The following is a 22,558-nucleotide window of genomic DNA, read 5'->3' as shown; positions in this document are numbered from 1 at the left end:
ACAACACCATAAAATTAAATACAACAACATAGACGCCTTTGAAAAATATTGTCACAATTAACCTTGGTCTATTCTTCAATACATGCTGGGCAATAAAAATCTTCCTCCGCTGATGAGTTGCCCACACATGACTGATGGTACCACCTGTCACATTCATTACAGGCAATCTGAATGATCATAAAATGTTTTAAATCATCACTAAGATGTGTATTCGATGCAGTACCTACCGCATGGCCGTTGAAACAGTATGTACTAATCAGTAAATGTGTGTACTATGATTACAATCCCATACATATTACATCCGCCTTGTTAGTATTGCCGTGTGACCTTCGACGTCATCATAAACACAAAAATCTTAAAGAAGTTAACAACTTATTTGGGAATTGTTAAACAAGTCCTGTTTGACCAAGATTTAATACTGTAAAAGAACCAACGCTGTCTTCCGCGGGTTTTTTTCTGAGATCATCTGTACCAGTCCCGTTGCATCATGGGATATTTTGACTCGCGTAGTTTCCATCGGTTGCATACTGCAAAATCTCGCCGGAAGCAGTACGCCATCCAGGTATTTCTCGCCTACTAAGAATTTGGACAAACTACCCCTCTGGCGTACTGCTTTTTGTCCGCTATATAGTTTGTAAGTATGCGGTTTCCGATGAAAACCCGGAAGCGCGCACAGTCACGCTTCGGGCTGTTAGCATTACATTGGTTAGCATCCCTCGACAAAAACCTAATAGGTTTTTCCCCATAGGCTTTTGGATTATCACAAAAACATAATAAGCTCTGTGATCAACAAACGTTTACAATACTAACACGTTTTGTGCATCAAGATAATTTTCACAAATTAACGCAACTTTTATGAAATTTGAAGCCTAAATACAATCGGCAAAAATAAAAAGCTAACCGTATGCTGTAAACGAACTACACCACTTAAACGTCACCATCGCCAAGCTTCCGACACCTTTTAAATTTAAAAATATTGTCCCTAGTACGGATTTACTCTGCTGGGCATAAAAAGTAACGTTGACAAACAGTAAACAAGAAATTTATCTTCGTTGACTCTAGGTATTCTGCTAAAGCTAGCGGAGTCGCATTAAGTTTAATGTCCCCGACCAAGTCTGTAGTCCTATTTTGCAACTGCCTTTTTAAATACACGTAAAAACTCTAAAAAAAATCATGAGTGGGGTATTACTAGTGTATTTTAAGTTATGTGTTCACCATAGAGCTTATTTCAGGCTTTTAACCTAAATCCCATTCAAAAAACCAACTGACTTCTACACGATGGAACCAGAAGGGCTAAAATACTAACTCGTTTCTGGGTTTTGGCACACAAAATGATGTCATCACTGCTCCACTCTTTAACGTGATAGATATCGAAGCTTCAAAAAACTAACTCAATACTATACTGTCGGTATATGTGTTGATTTTTTCATTTATTAGAAAATGAATGAAACATTTTCAAACTTTGACAGAAAGTTCTCCAATCTGCGTATTCCATACCACTAACACTCCCTAAATTAGGATCATGGGTTTATACAGTATCGGATAATACATTATTACACACTGTATAAGGGTATAGTTTTATACGGTGTAGGATTATGGATTATTGCATGCTGTATAAGGATATAGGCTTATAAGACATTAAAAGCATTAGACCTGTTTTCTTCCCCCTTACTGAAGATTACCGATATTAGTGACAGCACCATGTCAGACTGTACAACATATTGCAAAACAATTATCAGTTAATTAATACTAGTTATCCAATAGTTATTTAGCGAATTTAGCCTAACCTCTGATTTCTACAAAATCAGAGAAAAAAGGTTAACCCACAATAGGGTGAATAGGTATTTTCAGTTTGAAAGTAGAGCAGGCTGGTTCTAGATTTACCCCCAAACTTTTATTTCCTTCCCCTATTTTGGCAACAATCTTCAAAATTAGCTAAATAACATTATGAACATGTGAATTATTTTTCTTTATCAGCATGTAAAGACAATTTTTATATTTCATATTCTGAGTTTATATTATTGTTTTTATTAAAAAGAAATATGATTCATGTATAATGCACCTGCACCTCGGGTGAATATGATGGTTTCTGGTCAGGCTGAGTCTGACTAAACCATCTCAAGTAACTTGAACGAAGTCATGTGACATAGATACTTGAAACAGGGCAAATGAACTTTAATGAACGCTAACAGGATGGGAGTGAAAACTTTTACTCAACCCTCCTATCGATGCCAGCAGGAACATTTCTCTTTGCTTTGTGATTGTTTGTGTGTAGCTGTCTGTTTCTTTATATTATTTATTATTATTTATTTTATTATTTTTTTAAAGTTAAAATTAAAATATTTTACTTTCTCATTAGTCATCAAATTGTGATTATTAAACAGATAGTGAGTTTGTGTTAACAATTAATAAGCAGTTAATTCGTTCATGAATTTTTACATTCATATTACGTTCATTCATTCATTCCTCCAGTAAAATGTAAAATTTTCTCAATTGTAAGTCGCTTTGGATAAAAGCGTCCGCTAAGTGAATAAATGTAAATGTAAAATATCAGTGCGCTTCAAGGCGCCATCCAGAGGCGATTGAAGGCAAATACTGGAGCTGTGAATAAAACGGGGCTTTAAGAAAGCCGGACGCGCCTCTGACGTCACAACGAGAAGTGGAATATAGAATGTGTACGTGTTCAGAAATAAAGTGCTTGTTGTCTTGAGAACAGTTTGTTATTCTACAGTTACTGGTTACATCAACCGTGAGTTTGGACAAAACGAAAATTCAGACATGAATTTCGACAATCCTAATATTTTACATTCAACATTCCGTCTTACTGAGTTGTACAGTGTTTTATCATCAGAGGGAATTCGCGCCGCAGAATTCAAGACTGGTGTTTTGCTGTACGTGTGTACAAAAGGTCGGTGAGCTGGGCAGCCTGGGTGTCCAATTGGTTACTTGGTAAAACAATTTAAACATTTATTTACACATAAAACAATGTTTTATGTGTAAATATTTTGTTGACTGCACAAATATCATGTAGCTACAATTAGTGATTCAGGGGGGAAAAATTTAATCACTTCTGCTCACTTATGCTTTATGCTTAACTATTTTCCCAAGAGCAACAATCAGTTTTCATAAACTATTTATTTATTTGTTACATTTACATTTACATTCATGCATTTAGCAGACGCTTTTATCCAAAGCGACTTACAAATGAGAAAAATTTGTTTGTTTGTTTATTTACTTTACTTACATTCTTACTGCTTACATGTAGTACTTAACACTGACTACATGATCAATCACATTGTGTGTAATATAACAATGGACAATGCTGCAATTTTAATATAAACAGTAATTAGATATTTACTGGTTAAAAATGGCCAATAGCAGGTGCTAATTTCAGTAAGAGCAGTGGATGGTAGATTTATCCCATTAATTAGTGAACAGAAAGATACCACCCTTTTAGACAAATTAGTTTGGACTCTGTTTTTTGTATTAAATGTATTTTGCTGGAGTATTCTTGTTTTCTTATTCTTGTCATTTTGCTTTTACAGGATTCAGGACATATCCACACTACCACAACTCAGACATAGTTCTATGTAAGTTATGAATTTTTTGCCATGCACTAATTTCTTAGTACATTTTGAACTCAGCAGATTGTAATGTCTGTTTGTATCTACAGGTATCCATGCAGCAGGCGGTTACGTAGTGCATCACACAGGTATCTTTATTTTGTTCTAGAAAGTTATTTGTTAGAAAACATATTTGCACGTATGACAATACATCGATGGTACATAATCTTGCTTGCAGATTGCACAATTGTGGCTGAGTGGGTGGAGGAGAACGTGCAGCTGAGTGACACCATATCTCAGGTTGTCCAATGTGCTTTCAAAATTCGGGAAGTGTACAAACTCCACAGGAGAGTACTTGACTACAGGCGATCTATCAAAATAGGTGTTTATTTTGTTCTATATGCATAATTTAGTGTCTTTATATTTGATAGAATATTTACATGTCGTTCTTGCTTGTGGTAGCATTATCAGCTGGGACGTTCGCCAAAATGAGACTAGGAGATGGAGAGTCAGGTTTGTACTGTCATTGGCCCGGCTGTGGAAGAGATACGATCGGCTAAGGCGCTGCTGGAGCATGGCGACTTCATTCTGTGCCCTGAAGCATGGTGGCATTGCGACAGACTAAACCTTACTGTCGAAAATATTGAAAATGAAGAAGCTGTCATGGTTGGTCTTAATCCTCATCTAGCAGACTTTTCTGAATTCACTTTTCTAAAACTGTTATTTCCCCCTAGTTGAACTTAATGTTAACGATAAATATGGTGATACATCAGGTGCGATGCAGCAAGGAACAGCAAAGTGTCTTGGTGGAAAACCTGTGCCGTTACAACATTGACATCCATATGACACGTAAGCCACATTTTTCACACAGCTTTTAATACGTAGATTTCTACTGTTACATAAATCAATTTAAATGTTTTCTTTAGGAAACCTGAGAAAAGCATACATACTAACAAATGTTGAGAGAGACCGCATCATCTGTAAGTTTATGATGCGAACAGCCCTGAACATGGTGAGTACTATTTGAGGCAATAATGTATCAGAATCAGTATATTAGATGGTCGTACAGTACATATTCTTAGTCAGAATTGGTCATTGGCATAGACAACATAGGCTCAGGGATTTCATAAGACAGGCTTTGTGTTCTAACTGCATTTTCACCAGAACTGTCCATGGAGAATGGGACTGAATTCTTCATTTTTTTCCATTAGATACATGAAAACTGGCAATGGGTAAACCTGCCAGACATATGGTGTGCCACCATCATGTTTGTGAATCTGTAATTCGTGCAGACTCAGATGGATCTGGGATTCAGTCGTCATAAAGGCAATGAAATTATTGCAGAGCAAATGTTCAGCTGCCGTGGGGAAATCTGCAGTGTCTTCTTTTTTGACGAGGTAAGTTTTAGTTTAAGTCTTAGTTACTACTGTCACAACTGGCAAGTGGATATGGATACAAATGCAGAGAGAGAGTTTATTTAAGAAACACAGGCAAACAAATCCAAATGCGTAGGCAAGGTTGTAATCCAAAAACAAACATAGTGGTGCAATACAATGTGCAAACCATCAAAACCAGAATAGCAATAAACAGTCAATGCCTTGGTAAGTCAGGTACAAATACTGTTGACTCATATAATGTGAAACAAATTGTCATAGACTCCAGCTTCACAACTTGTGGCTTTACTGACAACCATATACACTGCACCTGACAGCTATACTGAACATAGTGACTCCCGGGGGCCGGGGTGACGGCAGACCCTGTGGGAACATACACTTAGAGTAATGTCACACATATTGATGTACTACAAACACACTTGCAATGAGAATGTGAATCACTATGAGGTATGATTTTCTCAGGTGTGCGATTGTTGGGCAGTGTAGTCCATTGCGGCCATAACCGTAGGCCATGATGTGTTCTGGGAAACAGAGTTCTCTGTGGCTGTAGGAGTTTTCCTAACAGAAGCCTCCCTGAAGGGCTCACTCTGGGAGCACTGTTCTTTCTAGACCTCCCCCTCAGGTGAGACTCTGGGAGCTTTGGGTGTCTGACGTGGTATTTTTGGCATAGGCTGGGATCAAGGATGTTGTGAGCTGGGATCCAGCAATGTTCCTCAGGATCAAACCCCTCCCATTTGTTGAGGTACTCAAGTTTGCTGTTTCTGCGGCAGGAGTTGAGTATGGCCATAGCCCGGTAAGCTGGTTGACCTTCAATCTCAAGTGGTTCTGGTGGAGTTGTTGAGGGAATGTCAGTGGCCAGTGGTCCCTACACGATGGGTTTCAGACCTGAGACATGATAAGATGGTGCAATACGGCAATGTTGTGGTAGGTTGAGTTTGTACATGACTTTGGTAACTTGCTTCAAGATTTTGTAGAGACTAACGTGCCTAAGTCTATGGTAGCTAGCCAGACGTGATCCCCTGGTTGATAACATCTCTCCACTGAGTTGGTCGGCATTTTTCTTGTTGATCTGTGTCAACTGTTCTAGGCATTGGTGTGTGCTCTCTCTCATACCCGTTCACTCTGCTTTAAACCACTCATCAATGGCTGGAGAGTTGGTGGGATAAGCGTTCCAGGGACATGGGGGGTGGTGGTAACCAAACATGCACTGGAATGCTGTGAGTTGCATAGCTGAATGTCTCAGTGAGTTCTGGACATATTCTGGCCATGGGAGGAACTGGGCTTAGTCTACTTGATTTTGGGCACAGAACATTCAGAGAAAACAACCTATCCCCTGATTAGCCCTCTTCACCTGTCCATTAGCTTGTGTGTGATAGACCGATGTTAGGCTTATGGTTACCCCAGTTTTTCCATAAAGCTTGACCAGACTTGTAACATAAACTGTGTGCCTCAGTTGCGGACTACTCCAGGACACCATAATATCAAAACAAATGGTTGAACAGTAGTACAGCTGTGGCAAAGGCTGTGGGTTTGCCATGCAAAGGAATAAGGTTTAGAGACTCTGGGAGATCAGTGATGAAGTCCACTGCCAGATGGGACCAAGGACGTTGTGGCATAGGTAAAGGTAAAAGTTTACCTGCAGGTAGGGCACGAGGGACTTTGGCTTGGGCACAGGCAGTGTTTGATGATACAAAGCGTTGCACATCTGCTAACCTATTTGGCCACCAGTACTTGCAGAGCTTTATAGTCTTCCTCCCAACTCAGATTATATGCATTTTTGAGGTCAAGTCTAGTGAATATATTTGCTGGGCCCGGCCGGAAGAAGTGATCTAATTGCCCGCAGTAGAAACATTGTTGCTCTCTGTGGCTCAGCTGCATGGGTTTGGAGGAACTGCTTGGTCTTACCGGGAGCTCGTTTCTACATGCAAGTGGCCGTTTTAGAAGCAGGTTGTCCAGGCAACTGGGCAAGTCGATGATCAAGAAAATCAAGAGTCAGCTTCTCATCTCTACAGGTCAGGATGTCGACATTGAAACCCCACTGGAAAACAGCTTTCAGAGCTGGATTATTCCAATCGTTGCTGGCTGCAAGAGTGTGGAACTCAAGAGTACTGATACTCAGCCATGTGCCTAGGGTCACGTTGAGCAGCTGTTCCCCGATTTCCTTTCCCTCTGATGCATGGTTAAAGGCTTGCTGGAAGAGCTTTATGAACCTGTTGTACGAATTCAGCTGATTGCCTCCTTGATACCACATCGCCGTGACCCAATCTTTTAGGAGGCCGATGAAGGCGGTTATCTTCTGATGGTCCGTCAACCCCTGTTTACTGTCGAAATAGAGGGAACACTATAGCAGAAAGCCTTTTCTCGTGCATACTTGTCCAGCTGAGGGATTAGCATGCTAGCAGCTAGTGAGTGGGCTGTTGGTGCCAGAGCGGTGGCAAGGACCTGTGAGAGTATGCTAACCCTTGCATCGAGATCCAGCAGATGTTGTCGGTGCTCGCCCATCAATTGACCTTGAGCTGCGACTGACGGTCGTTCTGGGAAACAGAACAGTGGCTGTGGGAGTTTTCCTGACAAATACATTATAAGTAAAACAAGATCCTCTTGCTTCTTGAGACAGTAGCAGACAGTTAGCTGGGTTCACAGTTGATAGTCTTACAGAGTTTAAAGGAAAAGTAACATATAAGTTTTGACCTTCAGAGCAAACCCAGACACCTGCAGTTTTTACCACTGTAAAGCTGAATCGGAACATCAGACCCAGTCATTTCTCTGGATCTGTAATGTGAATTCAGGGCTGTATATTTGTGTGTGCTGTTGGCTTACCTGGGGATAAGAGACAAGATAAGACTGCTCAAGCACTGCAGGCTGCCTACCGGATACATGAGACGTGCCACAAAGAAATCGACAGTCTTTCGTAAGTTCCAAACAAACTCCTCGTTATAATTTTACACACTTACACACATGGAGCAGTTTGACTAGTCCTGTTTGTGTCCTATAAGAGTATCTCTATAGGTGTAGCTACAGGAAGAGTCTTGTACGAGTTTGCGCAGACTCTTTTGAGAAAAGAATACAGAGGTAAGAAGTGTTTTCCTACACAGTGTTACATTAATGTTTAGTAAATATTAATATTTTGTTATCTATTAACAGTGTCTGGAGAGAAAGTGTATCTGGCTGCAGAGTTGTCGATGGAGTACCCGGGGATTGTGTCATGTGATGTAGTGACCAAACTTTACTCCATGCTGCCTTTTTCAACCTTAATGCCTCAAGGGAGGATCAGTCAGCATGAGAATGTGTGCTATCGTGACGATGTAAATCAGATGTAAATGCATTCAGTTCTATTTTTTTCTTTTTTGCAGTATTGTAGTTTTTTTTAGTGATTGAAATCATCTGAACACAATGAGTGACAACCAATACATAAGTGGATTACTTAACAATAATCTGAGGAACTGGAACTGTATTACAGCCTTGCTGATAAAGCTGCAGTGTCATCCAGGGGGATGGATGGCAGGCGATTGGGTGAGTGTTTAACATTCATCAATGAGGCAAATTCTTTTACTGTAAACAAGTCTTACCTCAGCAATGCACTTATTACTTTTGTTAAATCTTGTCTAGCTTTAGCTAACATGCAGACAATGCTGCCATGTGAGCATGAGGTGGTGAAATATGCCTCTGCTATTGGCCACACCTTCACCATTGAGATGCTGAAGCACAAGCTGCCTCATATGAGTGAACATGTGCTCACAATCTCCCTAAGATCACTGTTTAGAGCAGGCATCTTCAAGTGTGCCTCAAAGCCCAGGAACGTCTCATTAACCCAGACCTGTTACTGTGAGAACAGCTGCAGAGGTAAGAGACTATAAGTCTCTCTCTCTCTCTCTCTCTCTCAATGTACTTCATTGATTAATTCTTAAGTAAACATAAGGATTGTTGAATTAACACAGTGGTAAAAGTATTTTTGATAGCACTGGATAAAATATTTACGTTTCCAAAGCATGGCACAATTTTGAGCAAATAAAGAATTCTTGTTAATCCTGATCATCAGCAAGAAATCCTTGTGATTGTAATCATTTAATAACGCTAAATGTAACTCTTGTGTAATACTGAACAGTGCTGACACTTAAACTGTTTCTCTCTCAGAGTACACTCGGGTCTCAATGGATCCTGTGTGGACATGTTGGCAGATGAGTTTCTGCAACAATGATGAAATGGAGATGGTATATAATCTGACAGAGAGGAATTAGGGCCTATTTTGTTTGATCCACATGACATGTGCAAACTACCTGGAGAAAAAGACCTACCCGCTGCAGCAAGTGCGACGATAGGAGTTTCATATTTGGACATAAAGCAGCCACAGATGACAATAGCGAGCATCTCCAGGAGATCCACAAGGCAATACGGCCTTATGAGATCTTAAGTAGCCAAAGAGAATGAAATCTTCTTGACTTCCATTCTAGGGCCTGACCCATACGAACATATATTAAAGGCTTAAGCCTTCAGATTGTTTACAGTGTTGGCCAATATCATTTTCTATAGTCAGAAATGAAACAGATGTCAGTAGTTTAACAAGAAAGATTGTCATAAAATACAACTTACATTGTATAAGAGTAATTGTGATTTCATTATTTCAGAATGAATAATGATTCAGTGAACTCATTCAAAAAAGGCATCACATATACGAATGTGGTTTCCCGTAGAATATTTAAAGATTTTCACCAATACTGATCATTTTGTTGAACCGTATCAGCCACATCAGCAAGCCAATTAGTTGGTCAGGTCCTATTCTGAACAAGCTAACTCTTATTCAGTACCGTTCTAAACATGCAAATGTACTGTACACACACACATATAAACCACAGTGTGGAGGTCTGTATGTTTGTAAATACTGTAAGGCTGGTGCCAAGATGTCTGAACCTAGAGAGAACTACTCTCTGAGGACAAAGGACTACTTTGAGAACGAACACTCGGTCTCTCTCTCACAGAATTAGCATCCACACCTGAGACAGCACATCATGCTGTCTCCCCACACCCTTCTCTTTCTCTGTATTATGATCACCTCAAAAATTTGCAGCCTGAAAGATCCTCACTTCCTCTCTCTCCACACCCTTCTCTTTCTCTGTGTCAAGATCACCTTAAACACACTCGAGGTCTATATGCATTGCATAACATGTTTTAATGTGAATAAGATGTCGACTATACATGTTTACTATGTTATACAAAAGGTCTCAGTGCGACTGGAAAATATGGTCTCATTCCCTCAACAGCAGTTCAAATAAAAATATTACATGCTGTTAAAGGCATTACCTCCTGTATGTAAATAAGGTACAACCTTCCACAGACTTCAAATTATAATCACAAACGGCACCTTTTGGTGGACTCACAGAGCATCTGGGTATTTAGGGAGAGCTGGCCAAAGATTGGGGGAATCTGTAGACAGATCTCCCACACGATCACTGTGTAGTTTTTCTCTACCAGGTATGTAAGTGTTGTCTCTCTTATGTTGTATTATTATGTTTTGAATTTGATTGGAATGTAATGTTGCATGTAATTCTTATTATTATCAATAGTATTGTTGGATTTGGATGTTTTCATACCTGGTTAAATAAATTATTAGACTTGATTATATTCTGAATTATTCTGAAATTATTGTCTCTAGTAAATTATGGTAAGTCCTTGTTACAGCAAATCTGCTACCAGGTTAGTACAGGCTAACAATTTGGCATTAAGTTAAGTGTACTTTGTGTGTACAGGCTCGATATGAAATACCCGTTTAGGACAACAGAAAGTTGATCGACCAAGTCTAAATAGGGGGAAGTCTAAACCTCTGGTTATTGTAATCTATCTCTAGTTAATGTGTACATAGGAAAACTATGGCATGATTATATAAAGCTAATATTACTTAGCTTTATTATTGGTCTATCTCTGTAGATTTTAGTGGTCATGACCTCTGACTAGAAATCCATCCATCCATCTTTTACCGCTTACTCCTTTTCAGGGTCACAGAGAACCTGGAGCCTATCCCAGGGAGCATCGGGCACAACAATCGGGGTACACCCTGGACAGGGTGCCAGTCCATCGCAGTCACATACACATTCACACACCCATTCATACACTACGGACACTTTAGTCTACGCCCATCAGCCTACCATGCATGTCTTTGCACTGGGAGAGGAAACCGGAGTACCCAGAGGTAAACGTGCTAACCTCTAAGCCACTGTGCACCCTCTGACTAGAAATAACGTTACTATAACTATAGTGTTACTATCTAAGGGGACTAAATAAAGTACTATTTAGGAAAGGGTAAGCATGGGGCTAAAGTATTAGTCAAGTATTAGTCAATTACCTCTGGCTAAGAGTGCCAAGTTTGTGACCATGAGATCCGCGTACATGACCAGCACGAGACTCTGAGCGACGTGGAATCCGATGAATGAGCACAACTTAAAGTATATAAAAAAAATTGAATTAATCAAGTATAGAATATCAAAATATAAATAACTAAGAAATAAATACAACATTGATGGTTTTTACAATTGGAGTTAGATTTAACTTAAGCGAGAGTCAAGCAGAATTGGAATGACAAATTAAAATGTATTCACATCACTTCAAAAAGACAGGAACACGTGGGAATCCTTCTACCATGTCATTGATACCGCCGTTGGACCAGTGAGTGGACCCCTACCAAGGCTTTTAATTATATTATTATTTAATTATTTTTTTCTTTATCACAACTCAAATTCTCATTCAGTACATTGTTAATCTGTTCATGATACTTGGCAAATTTTTTATTCACAAATGCAAATTTTTGGGTAAGAGCCCGCTACTGTCAGTTTCTCTGGTAGACTATAATCCCTATGTTTTATTTTTGATGGGCATAAAAAACAAAAAAAATCTTTGAAAAGTTAGATTGCTTTCCATGTTTAACCTGGTAGAATTCTATTTATAACATTTTTTCTTCCCCGCTGGCTCTTGGTTATTTTATTTGTATTGTTTTCGTGATATATGTCTTTTTTATTGTTCCTGTTATGATTAAATAATAATAATAAAAATAATAATAATAAACGTGTGTCTTCCGCTCTAATGTTATGACTACAATTCCGGACTTACTACATCCGCCATGTTAGCATTGTCATGTGACCTTCGACGTCATCATAAACACAAAAATCTTCAACAAGTTAACAACTTACTCGGGTATTGTTAAACAAGTCCTGTTTAACCAAGATTTAATACTTAAAAGAACCGTTTTTTTTCTTCTTCCTAGCTCATCTGCACCAGTCCCATTGCATCATGGGAATGTTTGAGTCGTGTAGTGGCCCTCGGCTACATAGAGCAAAATCTCACCGGAGCACTGTCCTCAGCGCAGTCAAAATAAAAGTCCCGCTTCCAAAATCTATGCCGAACCGAAATAATTATTGGCCGATGCCGATAATTAAAAATGTTAAAGATCGGCCTTGGTGATATATATCAAACAGGATAAATATTTCTCTACCTACCTTCGTTGAAATCAGTCTGGGATGATGATAATGATGATGATGATGATTCACTAATAGCTGCTAAAGACGTGAACAAGACAACAGGTAAGGTATTAGCTTAAACATGTTAAGTAAAAAAAAATCTATTTATTTTAAGTCATTCAAATAAATGTAATATTAGCGCACTAAGGATAAAAAAATTCAGATCTAATAACCTAACTAATGAAAAGTAACAGTTATTTTAATCCTTCTAATCAAAATTTGCGCTTCCAAAATCAATGACAGCTTTAACTTTATTAATTGTGGCAAGACCATGGTATAATTCGGGTAATCCACAGCTAGGTGTGTATTACCCCTTACTTATAGTGTGATTATATGGTTATAGGGTTCTGTGGCTTTATAGTTTTATTTAACTTTCGCTCACTTTTATATTAATTGATTTCATTCCCTTTAAGACAGTTAGGTAGTCTATTTTGTAATGAAGATGAAAAAAGAACAATAAATCAACAATATATGGGTGTACAGTGTTTATAATGTATAGTGCATCTTTGCTGTGTTCAAAAAGTGTACACAGAAAATATTATTAAATAACTGCAGATTAAAATTACAAATATTCTGATTGCATGAAATACTTTGCTAAATATAACACGTGACTCTTCAGTTAAAGAAATCACCTCACAAACTTTTTAGGTGATTTATTATGGGCTAAAAAAATACTGAGTGAATCATAATTATGTGTGAATTCAAAACATTACAGCAATGTGAATGCTGAGCCGAAATAAATATATGAAATACAAAACCTCAGATTTGAGACCAGAGACGAACAGGTAAAAAAAATAATAATAATAATAGGATTTTTGAACAAATTTCTATCTCCAATACAGGATATATGCGAATTTCATGTAACGTAACAAAAGAACGAATGACTAGGACCATGGTAAGGACTCGGGAGGTGTTTCGAAACAGAATTGATTAGTTCACCTCCCGAGTCATTTCGTTCATGAAAGGAAGTATGTTGCGCATGCGTAGTCACAAAAATGAAAATGAAGAAAAAAAAAAGAAAAAAGAAAAAAAAAGAATGAATCACTCTTGGAGATTACTTGTTACACCGAATCATAAAAAAGATTAGTTCAGAATGAACGAATCATTCATGAACGACCCAAAACTAGTGAGCTGATACTCACAACTTAAGGCTTCTGACTCCATCACAAGGTGCGATTCCTTGCTCTGCTGGTAGCTGTAATGGTGTGCAAGTGGATTGTGAGGTTTCCTTACCATTCGTTTAATGCAGAGCTTCTCAACCTTTTGTAACTAAAGTCCCCCCAAGCCTCCCCTATCATGTGGCATGCCCCCTCATATTAGAGGAGACCATGTATAATGATTATCTATTCTATACAAAATCTATCTGTATATAACCTAATCTATAATCTGTTTTGATAGATAGATAGATAGATAGATAGATAGATAGATATACTTTTCATAACATGATTTGTTTAAATAGCTTTTATAAAACTATATAACAGACAGATATGGCATATGAATTATCTTTTTGATTGATAAGGAAAGGGTGATCTTGAAATTTGATCTTGTTTCTGAACACTATAACTACTTTGAACAAAGGAAACTAGGCTGTAATAACGTGTACTATTTTACATGTAAAACATGTTGCATTACATTCGTCTTGCGTTCTAAAAACATTCGCATACGAATGATGTAAATTGGGACGAAGAGCGTCTCGTTATTCATGACATTGTTAAATCAATCAGTGGGACACCTGTGCTTGCTTCTTTTAACATTCACGTCTATGTCAGCTGCAGTTTGATCACCTGGATGTGTTTCTCCGGCTCTCACTGAACAGAGCAGACGCAGAGAGAGGTGTGAGTGCAGCAGGAAAGCACGACCTCGCGCTGGCAGGACAGTACTGCTGACATTTGGAAAGTTACTAAGGTTTGTCCAAAAAGTCGATAGATTTGTTATTAGGCGCATTTTTTTGTTTTTTTTTCTTTTTGCAAAAAAGTCGCTATGTTGGCAACACTGGTCTGCACTGACGGCTAGATAAAAGGCAGGCTAAGCTCCGCCTCTGCCCAGCAAAAAGAAAATGCAGAGGGAGAGGGAAAGCATGGTTTTTCATTTATGCCCAAATGATGTACCCAAATGATGTTCTGTCTGTGTTTTTGTCTTGAAAACAATTTGCGCCCCTCCTCCGATCTATCCGCGCCCCACTAGTTGAGAACCACTGGTTTAATGTAATGAATGAGGCTGTCCCACATCTATCCACCAAACAGAGGGAGCCCTCACCCGAATACTAAACACAGACGTGTGTCTCACACTCACTTCCTGTTTGCTGCATATATAAATATGCCATTTCCACCTCACCTTTGCGAAGTATTGCTAGTTCATCTGCATTACCGGGCCATTTTCCATTGCCTTCCATATTTGCTTCATGTTTTGACCTTTGCTGATTTTTGGAATTACTGATTCTTTGGATTATCCTTTGTTCTGTTTGCCTGGTTGGACAGTCTTTTGGGTTACAGAACTTAATCTGCCTGCACCTCGACTATGTCTCACTGCTTACCTATTTGGATTGTTTGTTTGTGTATTTTCAGAGTTCCTGCACATGGATCCTAACACCATTTCCATGGCCTGTTCATCACACTTAAGCTCCCCAAGAAAGTTTGCACAGGGGAAGCAAGATATGCTGTCCAAAGGACCATGCACTTTTACATTGCCAGCAAGATGTACCAAGCCATGAATATTGTATACCTTGTATACCACCTGTTCATTACCATATAAACAGCGATAATGCTCAACAAATGAAACCAAAAAGGAGTGAGTCAGATCATTAATTGTGATACAATACTGTGAATTTGCCAAAATGTTGATGGCAATTGACAACAGCATAAAGTTGTCAAAAACCTGGTGCTGCAACACACCTTTTAAAACAACAGGGGCTGTGTACAACAACAATTGAGGGAATTCAGTTAACTTCAAACAAGGTCTCTCACTGAGAGCGCTAGGCTTCCTGGCAAACTCTGCTGGAATTAACACCTTCAATGCTTTTAGGAAATGCCATGTGGTGTTTCACATAGGAACCTTTCTGCTGACATTTGTCACAGCCATAGTAGCCTGTGAGAGACTGTATACTTTTAATAAAAGCCTGTGCTGGAATAGCACACATGACTGATGTAATCTTGACAAAGAAAGTACTGCCACCAAAAACAAAACCTCTGCTTAAACTCTGCAACTCATTAGCTAAGTGACAGAGATACTCCTACAGATTTTTTGGTTTAGTGGCTCCACAAAACAAACCTATGACAACAGTTTTTTTTTTTAGATAGACCTTTGAGCATGCCAAGAATAGTCCAAAGTTGAACTGAATAACTTTTGAAGAGTGCGAGGCCATCAAAATTTAGCTGCATGTTGAATGTGTGCCCATGTGGAAAAAGAGAACTTACACTTTTCAATGTGTTTCTGAAAGCATTAATAATACCAATATAGTGGAAAGATCAACCAGCAATCATCTCCACATTGTACTCTGTTTTAATTTTTAACAGGGACCTTCCATCTTTTGGCAGGAATGGGAAATGCACTCTAAAAATAGCCAATAAAGCAGAAAGTGCAATGAGCAACACACTAAAACGAAGTGTCCAGTCAGTCACGCTATTTCTGAGATCACTTTCATCATTCCTGTCACTAGTACTGCTACAATCATAGCTGATGTTTGTATTCTCACTAATGGAGATGTAAGAAGGGCTCCTATCTGGAGGTCTGCTTTAGGGATGTCACGAAACCAAAAATCTAGTATTCGGTACTGATACCACCAAAAATACACAATACTCGATACCAAAGTCGCTACCGCGGTGTGGTATAAAAATAAAATAAAAAATATTTAATTAAAAACTCTCCTGGAGGACATTCTCCTCTGGCTGATACTGGCAAAGAGAGAGAGAGGGAGAGGTATTTTAGTTATCAAACACTGTTTAACAATGAGTGGAAGTGCACTCCTAAACACGCGCACGCACACACACACACACACACACACACACACACACACACACACACCTTATACTCTGAATGCATTAGTTTAAATTCACTGATATGGTGGCAGGCCAAAAAGATTTATTAAAAGCATGAAAATTTGAATAATTATTAGTGACATTAGGCTACATTTAGCTGACGGGATACGGGCAGAATGGCGATGCATGGTGGCCCATTCGGAAGTAGTTTATAACATTGCAATGTGTTAGCGTCGTTAACATCGCTAACAGCTGGCATTACATGGACATTGCATGGAGCATAACTTTAGCTGGTTTCACGGCAACAATGCCCCTTGGGGGGGGTTCTGTCACGACTTCCCCTTTAAGCAGCGTGCTGCAGAGCATGTGAGTGCACCTTGCCTAGCATGGTGCGCGAGCACCTGCTTTTTCGTTGTTGACAGTCATGACATTTGGACACGTGCATTTGTTATGTTTTGTTATGTCTCCTCCCTGTTCTGAGCATGGCTATGGTTTCACGTGTGTCTGAATTGCCCTCAGCCGTCAGCCATTACGAGGCTAACATTACATGGAGCATAACATTAGCTGGTTTCACAGCAACAATGCCAGCTGCCTCAAACAAACATAATATAGGACCATCTTTCAGGTGCTTCGCCAAATACCAGGTGTTTCCTCGCTTTGTTTGAAATGAACAATAGCATCGGTTGCACACCGGAAACCGATACTAGCTTTCCTCTCAACGAGTTGGGGCGGAGCTAAACTTGTTAAGCTAAGCTAACCTTCTGTAGTTTTTCCCGTGTGCGGGTAGGTGTTCTTCTTCTTCACCACCACTTGTGGACCGACTAAAACACTTGCACATATTTGCTGCCCCCATCAGGTATGGAAGAATTGCAACCCTGGTACCTCCATTAGAATCGGTTTGAACGTTAGTGCAGAAAAACAGGTACCGTCACGTTTTAAGAATGTTGGTACCGACTTGGTACCAAAGTATCTGTTCATCCCTAACTCCTACACATTATAAAGACATATATTTGATTCAGATTTAATCATATTTGATTCCCACTTACTTTGGACATCATTCTGAGGTGTACTCATGGATACTCACAGCAATAGTCCAGTGATGATGCTCATTTATAAACACCCAAAAGAACTTTATATTGGCTTGGATCACATTACAATAATAATAAAAACAGACTGATTAATAAAAGCAATACCGAATAGAAGCAGTACAGTTCAATTTTATGTAAAATTATATAAGGATAAAAATGAACATATATTGCTTTTTGCTGAAATGTACCATTTATATTAGCAGCAAAATATGTTAAATTAATGCTATACTCAAAACATTCACCCACAAAGCTAGCATGAATGTTTTTATGTTAATAGTAATGCCACATATTGTCGCATATATTCAAACTATAAATAAGTGTACAGTACAGTGTCTTATCCTGGACAACATAACGATGTGCACATCGTCAAATGACATATTTTCCACTATTTTTGTAGCTTAATAGTGTCTCATATTGTGTCGGATCCATTCTGGCAAATAAAAAGGTCAAAATGTAATCTCATTTAAAGTGTTTACACTTCTTGTAATGTATAACTATTTAACAGTTAGCTATGGGAAGCCAAACAACTCAAAATTTGGTCCAAACTGAGCTACCCAGAAGGACCAGGCAGCACGGACCAAATACCTGCGCAACCCACTGGGTAGCGTTGCACGAACCGGTCAGCAGTGCAGCACAGACCAACTGATAAGCGTGGACAGCGTGGTGCGGGCAGGTTTTAAACGCGTTGCGCGGACCATTTTGGACCTTCCAGCATGAGTCACAAGACCTACAAGACCCACTGATCAGTGCAACACAAAATAAACTGGGATAGACTAAATAGATAATCATTTGATTACTTACAGCCATGCAAATAGGCTTACAGTTACATGTTCCTGCACTTTAAAGATAAACAATTGTCACGACTTCCCCTTTAAGCACTGTGCTGCAGAGCATATGAGTGCACCCTGCCGAGCATGGTGCACGAGCACCTGCTTTTTCGTTGTTGACAATCGTGACATTTGGACACGTGCATTTGTTATGTTTTGTTATGTCTCCTCCCTGTTCTGTCATTGGCTATGGTTTCACGTGTGTCTGAATTGCCCTCAGCCGTCAGCCATTACGAGGCTGATTAGGTTTGTGTATATACCGCGCACCTCCCAGCACACAGCGCAGAATATTAGAGTAGATTCGATTTGATATAGTATAGTAGATTAGTTTAGATTCCTTACGATAGATAACCATAGTCACAGTCATAGTTCATGTCATGTTTCATGTTTAGATTTGTCTGTTTAGTTCACGCTTATGTTTCATGTTTTGTATCTCGACCCTGTTTTCCGTGACCATGACATAGTTTCCTGCCTTGCCCCGTTTATGCCTGTTTGCCGATCGCCTGACCTCTTGCATGTTTTGGATTACGTTTTTGGATCACGTTTTGGATTTACCTGCCTGTGTCTCTCTTGAATAAAACTGTTCCTACTGCACTTGCATCCGTCATACCTCCATTACGTCACAAAACGTGACAGAATATTCCGCCGAACCATGGATACAGCAGGAGAACGAAGAGACCATCACAGCAGAAAATACACAGATTACTGGCCACGATACAAATCAGTCCAGTTTCCCCAAAGGACTGCCGCCAAACTACCGATAGAGACATGGGTTGGAGAGCTACCCGTTGTTGTTCCTGGTTCACAGTCAGGTGTATTTTGCTAGCCTGGCACATCTCAAGCCTGTCAAGAAACGGTGGCTGGGATTCTTAGTATCCCGGTTTTATGGCCCGGCACATGACTGGGCGGAGCAGCTGGTCCATACAGGGTCCAGTGCCCTCAATAACGTCACTGAGTTCGCTAAACTTTTTCTGCACGAGTTCGCCCAACCAGGGCAACTAAAGAGCTTGGATTTCCTGGAGAGGGGATTTCATGGGACGAACATGGCTGACATACCTTTCCACCTATATTATGAGTGGGTGGACCGGGGGGCAGTCTCCACCGATCCGCTTCAGGTTCCGGCCAGCGTGGTGGATGTGGCACCGAGATGTATGATTGAGGGCTGCGGGAAAGAGGCTCAGCTCCAATGTCCCACCTGCAAGAAGATGGGCCTCCAGGAAGCATTTTTCTGCTCTAAGGAATGCTTCAAGAGCAGCAGGCGTCAGCACAAGCGTCTACACAGAAAAGCCCCTATGACACTACAGCCAGAAGTCAACGTAGCGACCTCAGAGCCAGAGCTTGAACCTGAGACCCACGAGGAGGTCTCACCCGCCGAGCTCCAGCCAGAGGTCCACATGGCAGCCTCAGAGCTCCAGCACGAGACCTACGGGGAGGTCTCAGCTCCGGAGCTCCAGCCTGAGGTTAACCTGGCGACCTCAGAGCTCGAACCTGAGACCCACAAGGTGGGCTCATCTGCCGAACTCCAGCTAGAGGTCAACAGGGAGGCCCCAGCATCAGAGCCCCAGCCGGAGGTTAACCTGGCGACCTCAGAGCTAGAACCTGAGACCCACAAGGTGGGCTCACCTGCCGAGCTCCAGCTAGAGGTCAACAGGGAGGCCCCAGCATCAGAGCTCCAGCCTGAGGTTCAGGAGGGGGTCTCAGCTCCACAGATCCACTGTAAAGCCCAGTTACTGTCCCAAGTGTCTGTTAACCCGGACAACCAAGCCCTGCTCAAGCCCAAGTCTACTGACACGGCCGACCAGGTTCTGCTCAAGCCCAAGTCTACTGACACGGCCGACCAGGTTCTGCTCAAGCCCAAGTCTACTGACACGGCCGACCAGGTTCTGCTCAAGCCCAAGTCTACTGACACGGCCGACCAGGTTCTGCTCAAGCCCGAGTCAGCCGACACTGACAGCCAAGTTCTGTTCACGCCCGAGTCCGCCGACACTAACAGCCAAGTTCTGTTCACGCCCGAGTCCGCCAACACTGACAGCCAAGTTCTGCTCATGCCCGGGTCCGCCGACACTGACAGCCAAGTTCTGTTCACGCCCGAGTCCGCGGACACTGACAGCCAAGTTCTGCTCACGCCCGAGTCCGCCGACAAGGACAGCCAAGTTCTGCTCACGCCCGAGTCCGCCGACAAGGACAGCCAAGTTCTGCTCACGCCCGAGTCCGCCGACAAGGACAGCCAAGTTCTGCTCACGCCCGAGTCCGCCGACAAGGACAGCCAAGTTCTGCTCACGCCCGAGTCCGCCGACAAGGACAGCCAAGTTCTGCTCACGCCCGAGTCCGCCGACAAGGACAGCCAAGTTCTGCTCACGCCTGAGTCCGCCGACAAGGACAGCCAAGTTCTGCTCACGCCCGAGTCCGCTGACAAGGACAACCAAGTTATGTTCATGCCCAAGTCAGCCGATGCCGACAACCGAGTTCTGCACACGCCTAAGTTTGCTGAAACAGACAACCAAGCTCTGCTCACGTCCACGTCTGCTGACATGCACAACCAAGTGTCTGTTGACATGGACAACCAAGCTCTGCTCACATCCCAGTCTGCTGACATGACCAGCCAAGTTCAGCCTGCAGGCTCCGCTGAGTACTTCGCTCTGCTTTCCTGCTCAGCCGAGGACGTCACTCTGCTTTCCTGCTCAGCCAAGGACGTCACTCTGCTTATCTGTTCTGCTGGGAACTTCGCTCCGCTTTCCTGTTCTACTGCAGACGTCCCTCTGTTTCCCTGCACTGCTGCGTACGTCGCGCTGCCCTCCTGTTCAGCCGAGGACGTCGCTCTGCCTTCCTGTTCAGCCGAGGACGTCCCTCTGCTTTCCTGTTCAGCCGAGGACGTCGCTCTGCTTTCCTGTTCAGCCGAGGACGTCGCTCTGCTTTCCTGTTCTGCCGAGGACGTCGCTCTGCTTTCATGTTCTGCCGAGGACGTTGCTCTGCTTTCATGTTCCGCCGAGGACTTCACTATGCCTTCATGCACTGCCGAGGACGTCGCTCTGCTTTCCTGCTCTGCTGTGAACGTCGCTCTGCTTTCCTGCTCTGCTGTGAACGTTGCTCTGCTTCCCTGCTCCGCCAAGGACGTCACTCTGCTTCCCTGCTCCACCGAGGACGTCGCTCTGCTTTCCTGCTCTGCCGTGTACGTCGATCTGCTTTTTTGTTTCGCCAAGAACGCCATGCGGTCTCCTGGCTCCGTTTGGGACATTCTGCCCAGGGGGCCGGGGCCGCCAATGGTGATGGATGTTTTATGGCACTCTGGAAGGAGTGCCCTTGGGGGGGGTTCTGTCACAACTTCCCCTTTAAGCAGCGTGCTGCAGGGCATGTGAGTGCACCTTGCCTAGCATGGTGCGCGAGCACCTGCTTTTTCGTTGTTGACAGTCATGACATTTGGACACGTGCATTTCTTATGTTTTGTTATGTCTCCTCCCTGTTCTGTCATTGGCTATGGTTTCACGTGTGTCTGAATTGCCCTCAGCCGTCAGCCATTACGAGGCTGATTAGGTTTGTATATATACCGCGCACCTCCCAGCACACAGCGCGGAATATTAAAGTAGATTCGATTCGATATAGTATAGTACATTAATTTAGATTCCTTACGATAGATAACCATAGTCACAGTCATAGTTCATGTCATGTTTCATGTTTAGATTCGTCTGTTTATTTCACGCTGGTTTCTCCACTCCCAGTTCATAGTCATAGCTTATGTTTCATGTTTTGTATCTCGACCCTGTTTTCCGTGACGACGACATAGTTTCCTGCCTTGCCCTGTTTATGCCTGTTTGCCGATCGCCTGACCTCTTGCATGTTTTGGATTACGTTTTTGGATCACGTTTTGGATTTACCTGCCTGTGTCTCTCTTGAATAAAACTGTTCCTACTGCACTTGCATCCATCATATCTCCATTACGCCACGAAACGTGACAACAATCTGAATATGAATACTCTTCATTGAGACCTCTGAAGTCTGAAGAGTTTTCTTATACTTATAAACCATTTTCTGCCCTGTCTATTATTTTTCATTATTATTATGTCTATTTCTTTCAAAGACTTCATCAATTCTGTTAAAAAAATTTAGGACTATTTAAAATAGTTTCAAATATTCTCCTAGCCCGTGCCGTACCGTGCTATCCAGTGGGTCGTGCAGATATTCAGTCCAGGCTGTGCGGTTCTTCTGAGTA

General features: G+C 41.4%; 1 pseudogene; it reads left to right on the top strand.

Moving 5' to 3' along the window:
- The first annotated feature begins 4,003 nt into the window (after positions 1 to 4,003).
- LOC128598897 (adenylate cyclase type 10-like) lies at positions 4,004 to 10,576 on the top strand (annotated as a pseudogene).
- The last annotated feature ends 11,982 nt before the right edge of the window (positions 10,577 to 22,558 follow it).

The sequence above is a fragment of the Ictalurus furcatus genome, chromosome 1 (genome assembly GCF_023375685.1).
Source record: "Ictalurus furcatus strain D&B chromosome 1, Billie_1.0, whole genome shotgun sequence".
NCBI classification, from domain to species: domain Eukaryota; kingdom Metazoa; phylum Chordata; class Actinopteri; order Siluriformes; family Ictaluridae; genus Ictalurus; species Ictalurus furcatus.
The sequence above is the reverse complement of the archived record's forward strand: the minus strand, read 5'-3'. Positions and strand labels throughout refer to the sequence as shown.